This window comes from Monopterus albus, unplaced genomic scaffold (genome assembly GCF_001952655.1).
Source record: "Monopterus albus unplaced genomic scaffold, M_albus_1.0 scaffold18.1, whole genome shotgun sequence".
In the NCBI taxonomy this organism is placed as follows: domain Eukaryota; kingdom Metazoa; phylum Chordata; class Actinopteri; order Synbranchiformes; family Synbranchidae; genus Monopterus; species Monopterus albus.
Window position 1 is genome coordinate 9,304,137 of NW_018127898.1, and position 6,000 is coordinate 9,310,136.

The following is a 6,000-nucleotide window of genomic DNA, read 5'->3' on the forward strand; positions in this document are numbered from 1 at the left end:
GTTTAACTAAGTAGTAGCTTAATTAGCTGGGTAGTATGGCGTAAGCCGTGTTTACACCACCAGCATTTCACCTACGTTTTTTGATATGGTACGCATCACTCAACTGATATGCTCCTATATTAATCAATCCTAATGTTTACACTGCCCAGATTATCACTCGCTCTTTATGCATGTAGCTGCTTCCTGAAGCACATTTTTATTATTGAGGTTTATTTTTCAAAGCTATGTGCACACAGCGCTCAACAGAATCTAGCAAAACAATGAAACCTCACAAGTTCAATCCAAAACTCCATGAAAATAGAGAAATATATTAAGTAAACACAGTTAAAACCCATGATCTATGATTCTGTATCATCAATCCTATTGAACATGCAGCTCTTTTTAAAGTGTGTGTAGTTTACATTTGCTGTATTTTACCATGGGTTGGATATATTGTACAGTGTAGCCAGCAGTTCCTTCATTGTCTATTATTTCAGTTTTGGACTGCCATTTTCCCTTTCCCAGTGTGTCTCGGTAGGCTCCTCTCTGTGCATTTTGTACACCAAGTGCTTCCAGTGAGTGAACATGTGCCTGGTGTAGACACAAACATGAGCCCCTGGCAAGCTGCACACTATGCTTGCGGTGTAGACACAGCTTTAGGCAGACAGACTCTAGGATTAGCATGCTTTAAGATGAACTTTAAATAATACTGGTGCAGAATTCAAATAATTATTAGCCAATTATCAAGACATAGGATAATGTATAGAAAATCTAAAAAAAGGCACTAATTTGAACACTTTTCATTTTTCACCCACTTATGAAGAAGTTAACTTTCAGCGACCTGCATCTAAGGGTTAAAATAATATAAATGCACACCAGAGCCTAAGTGATCCATGCGTTGAAAGCATGTGATGCACATATTGTCTATTATATGACCTGCGGATCTGCCCCCCCTCTCCCCCCCTCCCCCAACACACACACACTGCAGAATACTGTCGCCATAAAATCACACATGCCACCAAATTTTAGGCTATACATAAACCTTGGGTGAGATGTCGTGCTGATGAGGAGAAAACTGTTGAAATTTGTTTGATTATAAGTGGGAGTGGTCAGAATCTCCCTGTCCTTTATTGCGTGGAAAAAAAGACGCACTTTGGAGTTCACTGCTGGGACGCCTGACGCCTGGCAGCCCTTTCACCCACAGTGCAGGTTGTGGGGCTCTGCGCTTCGCTCGACATCCTGAGTCCCGTGTCCTCTGCTTCCTGTCGTGTCTCCTCTTTTGAACAGGTAAGGCATCCGTCAAAGTTTTTGTGCCACGTAATAGTGTGCGATCTTTTACAGTTCGATGTGTATCCTCTCTGCCTGCACGTTACAGCGTTCATATAACTCATTGCCTTTCTTTTGCCATACCTTTGCATAGGCACTGTGTAACGTTAGTCAATAGGAGGGTATTTAATGTGCTTTATATCACAAAATAAGCGCATTTAAGGTATTTTAATTTAAGACTCAGCAGCCAGCAGTGTACAGGAGCAAAACGTGATGCGTTTGCGCATTCACCACGCTGCACAGGGTTTTGTTTCTTTCCGAGCCCGTGTTGTGGAGAAAGGTTACCTTTAATGTGTGAAAGAATTAGTCCCCTTTCAAGATGCACATGAGTTGTGCATACATTGTAGAGTACAGTGGTAAAGGCAGTGGTGAGGTGCGCCTTTTGCTGTCTCTCCTCATTCCAGCACTATTTCCATGATGAGGTTGAAGCGCAGGAGTCACCTACAGAGACCAGTGAACGCAGACTTTCGCTAAGTGATTGTTCTTTGTTCTGGTGTTATCCTCGTTTAATTATGAGTAGTACTGTGAGAAATGGATGTGGGAAATGACGCCTTTCCCCTCCAAAGCGCACTTATTTCGCATCAGATATACTCTAGTTTACAATATTTGAAGTAATTTAAAACGAATTAGCTTCAAAAGCTCACCATTTCGTGGTGACACAATCGTGCACACCTACAGCATTTCATCTAGTGACTGTGTATGTGTCCTGGATGTGCCTCCAGCTTTGTGATGCTTATCTCATATTTGAGGTGCTGTAGGCAGTATCTAACCTCTGTCTTCAGATGGCCGGAGCCATTTGTGTCACTTTGTTTTTGTGTTGATAGACAAGAATAATTTTAATAAAACTTACCCCAAACACACACACACACACACACACACACACACACACACACACACTCACATCCACTCACTCACCCCTTTCCCACCCAGGAAGGTACTACAGCATAATAAATATGCTATTAGGCATTTTCATTCAAATGCAAACTTCCTCTCAAATTTTATTCAATGATCACACTTTGCTGTCACTTAGTCCAGCAGAATGATGATTAATATGCCTCTCTGTGGCTTAATTTCTATGCACTGACTTAATAAACCTGCCATGTTCATGCAGCCCTGTCAATTATTCTCAGGAGGGTCATCTAGAGAATACATATGGGCCCCTTCATATCCTCATCACCACATAATGACAGAAGCAGACTTCAGCCACTATAGTTCCCGTCATTCAAAGCACACAGATAGTGCAGCGTATAAACACTTCATAACAGTGTAGTTTTATCATGGTCCAACAGTAAGGGGAGGCAGTCTGCAAAAAAATGCAGTCGATACACCAACATTAAGTTAAGGCTCTTTGCTACTTTTTACATTCTCGTTGTCTGTAACATGAACATACATTTTTTCCAGGGTGTGCTTGTTGGTGTATCTGGGGAGCTCAAGCAAAGGGAGCATCCATTAATCCACCATTATTTTATTTCACAAAGGTGAAATAAACTGTATGAAAATATAACTGTGATAAATATAAATGGCAAATTTGACAAGATGCAAGTCCACGCAAAGATCCCTGGCCCTCAAATAGCAGTCCAATTAATTAACTCTTTTTTTTAATTATTATTATTGTATATTGCGTACTCCATTGATTTTGGAGTGTGAAATAAAGGCATCTTAGTGTATCCCTTCAGATTTCAAAGCAGAAAGCTTGTATTTTGGGGTTATCACCTCATGTTGCCTGGGTTATTTGCTCACCAGCAGCACTCTGAACAGGTAGGGGTCTTGGGCTGAAGGCTAATCTTCACAGGGGTGATAGAGATAACAGTGATGTATGATGTGGATGGGGTGGTTTGACTAGCAGGGTCAGGTCTGTGATACTGGAGTACTGCCTCCGCCAGCTTCTCTCATGCTTGGGATTTGGCAGTCTTAATAGCTGCAGGTGGATACAAGCAGAGGCGACCTCAGTATTCACAGTCTGCAGATGCCTTGATGAATGCCATGGTGCTGCTCAGGCATCTGTCAGTCGCTTCTGTTCTCCATGAAAATACTTTCCATGGCCAGCAGCCAGACAGGCAGCCAGTGTTTACTGTGACAGGGTTATGTTGCATTTTACTGTTAAGTTGCACAGTAACAGTGACGGCCGTGTTGTTCCTAAAGGTGAAGCTGCATGTGGAAATTGTCTAAATGGCGCCACCACACCTCTGGTATGAGATAATTACAGAGCCACCTTGTAAATACAGAATTTATGATCTTGCATGTACAGTATATAAAAATCATGTGCACACTGTGGATGTAACCATTCAAATCTGTTGAACAGTAGAACTGGGCAGTATGATTAAAGTAAATATCACTGTAATTTAAAGTTGTGTGGAGGGTCAGTTGTAAAAGAAGAAGCATCCCACTCTGTATATCCAACCCAAACCAACTGATATAGCCCTATTAATATAGTATCTACTCAGGAAAAGGTCTGTGGCCAAGAAGCTTAGAAACTCTTCCTGGTCAGTACTGATGGTGTTGTTAATGTGACTGTGATGGTTCTGATTATATAGTGTTGTGAACTTTAGAGGTTATACTTTTATCATAACAGTGAATGAAATGTTATGTGAAAGGTTGCTCACAATGATCAACCCACAGAGAATAATCACCCCAATCTGTACACCCTTTTAGTGTCTTTCAGCTAATTGGTTTGATATTACATTTGTTATATTTATTTTTTTATTTTTTGCTTTAGGGACAAAAATATCAGCCATGTCAACTTCATACATGGCTAATGAAGGGTTCTACTACTGTTTACATATGAAAACCAAGCCAATAATAATTCATTTTGTATATTGTCAAGTACAGTTTTTTTTTAATGTAGAATTTTGGTCAACATAATACAATATAATATGACTGTGTCATAGTTTATCTTCTTATCTCTTGGCACTTGGTTTTTGGCCATTTACAACCAATAGTAATATTTCTAATAATAGTTTATTAAAAGTTAGATGTAGTCTTACAAATGTATTCTGGACTAGAAATCAGCTGTCTTTGGTAACACTGGTAACAAAGTTAGTCATATTGGCAGAGGGCTAATTTTTAATATTTTGAAATGTTTGAATCCATAGGTTCATTATGCCTTGTTGTTTGGAGCAATGCCAGATTGTTTCTAGGACATATGTATTATAGCCATAAGGAAAAGGTGAATGGAGAGATATTGATCAAATGTAACCTGATAACACCAAAGGGACCCCACAGGCTCTGGATTAAAAGTCGTTTTTCTTTACTAAAACGACCTTATGGTCAATACGTCTCTGGTTAGTTAATGAAAAAATGCACGCCAGAGACAGCACACAGTGTTTGATTCATTATTTAGTTATATTTTTGCCAATTTATGATGAATCAGAGAGGAAGTGTGAAGATTATAGTGTGATTATTGATTGACTGACATCTGTCAGTACACAGAGTCTAATGTGTTGGCAAGTGTTATGCAGCATTTTGAATAAATCTAATGACTTGCATTTCATCAGCTGCCTCACATGGTGCTTGATTTGAAGCAAAGTCTTTTAGTGAGACATCTTATAAAACAACTACATAATACGATCCTTATATAACCCACCTGATGTGGTTATTAAAAAAAATAATAATAATAATAAAAAAAACAACTCAGTGATACATAGAGGTAACTTTATTGTGAAGGGTTGTGCATTTTCCACTGTCATATGGGAAAAGAAATAAGTAGAAGAGTTAAGCAATAAATGCTCAGAACAGAGGATTGATAAGTGACAAAACCAATCAGGAACTGTCAGGGCCAGGTGAGATACGCCTCACAAGTTACGCCCTTGGGTAGAGTTAGGGGTGTGGCAGAACAGAAAAACGGAGTATGGACAGAGAATAAAATAGCTACATGTTTTGGGAGTTTACCTGGGTAGTGTGAGCAGAAAAGGCCAAAGACACTTTAATATTGAAATTGGATAGGACCCACGCCTGAAATAATCTTCAATTATTCCATCCATCTGAACTGTGTGGTGTGAAAGGTGCTGTAGCGTTAGCTCTCAGTCTCCGCGACAAAACACGAAGAAGAATAACTACTTCCGGTTGACAGGCTTACGTCAAGATACTTTGAGCTATGTAGGAATTTCGACATAGATAAGTCGGAATTTCGATTTAGCTATTTAGTTATTTCTACTTAGCTAAGGCGAAATTTCGACTTAGGGAAGTGTAAGTAGGAATTCCGACATATCTAAGTCGGAATTCTGAAACGAATATGTCGGAATTCCTACTTAGCTAAGTAGAAATAACGACTTAGAGCGTTTTATTTCTCTTTTAACTGGCGGGAATGGGCTTCCATAGGATACAGTCACGAGGGAAAGGAAGACAAAGAATTGGCACCAATTGAAAATTTGTCGTGGTAGCGAGTGAAAGCACTGTGAGCTAAAGATAGTAGCTAATGGCTGACGCCATTAACTCGTGTCCGGGCCAGCAGTGAATTGGGGAATTCTACCTCGTTGGTGAGCGAGAAGCAGAAGGTAAAACTTTATGGTTACACCTATTTATTTTGTTGAATTTTATGAGAAATTAAATTGAGTGTTATGTTAAAACCATGCCATTGTGTGTTGAAGAGATAAGACGGCTGCGTTGTGTGTGCGCCATTCTGAGCAGACATTACCGTATGCTCGTATTAATACAAGGAGATTGGTGAGCCATACATTTTGTTTATGTATAATGTGT

The 6,000-nt window shown here is 39.6% G+C and overlaps 1 protein-coding gene across 2 annotated transcripts in view; it reads left to right on the plus strand.

Annotated features, from left to right (window-relative positions):
• Nucleotides 1-6,000, plus strand: part of cntn6 (contactin 6) — a 165,949-nt gene that overhangs the window by 24,884 nt on the left and 135,065 nt on the right. The window contains exon 1 of one of the 2 annotated variants that reach the window (XM_020592951.1): nucleotides 1,067-1,266. The exons of the other annotated variant lie outside the window; for it this stretch is intronic. The gene's annotated coding sequence lies outside the window, so the exon portion shown is untranslated. Of the gene's footprint in view, nucleotides 1-1,066; nucleotides 1,267-6,000 lie in introns of those variants that run through there. 2 annotated transcript variants of the gene reach the window in all.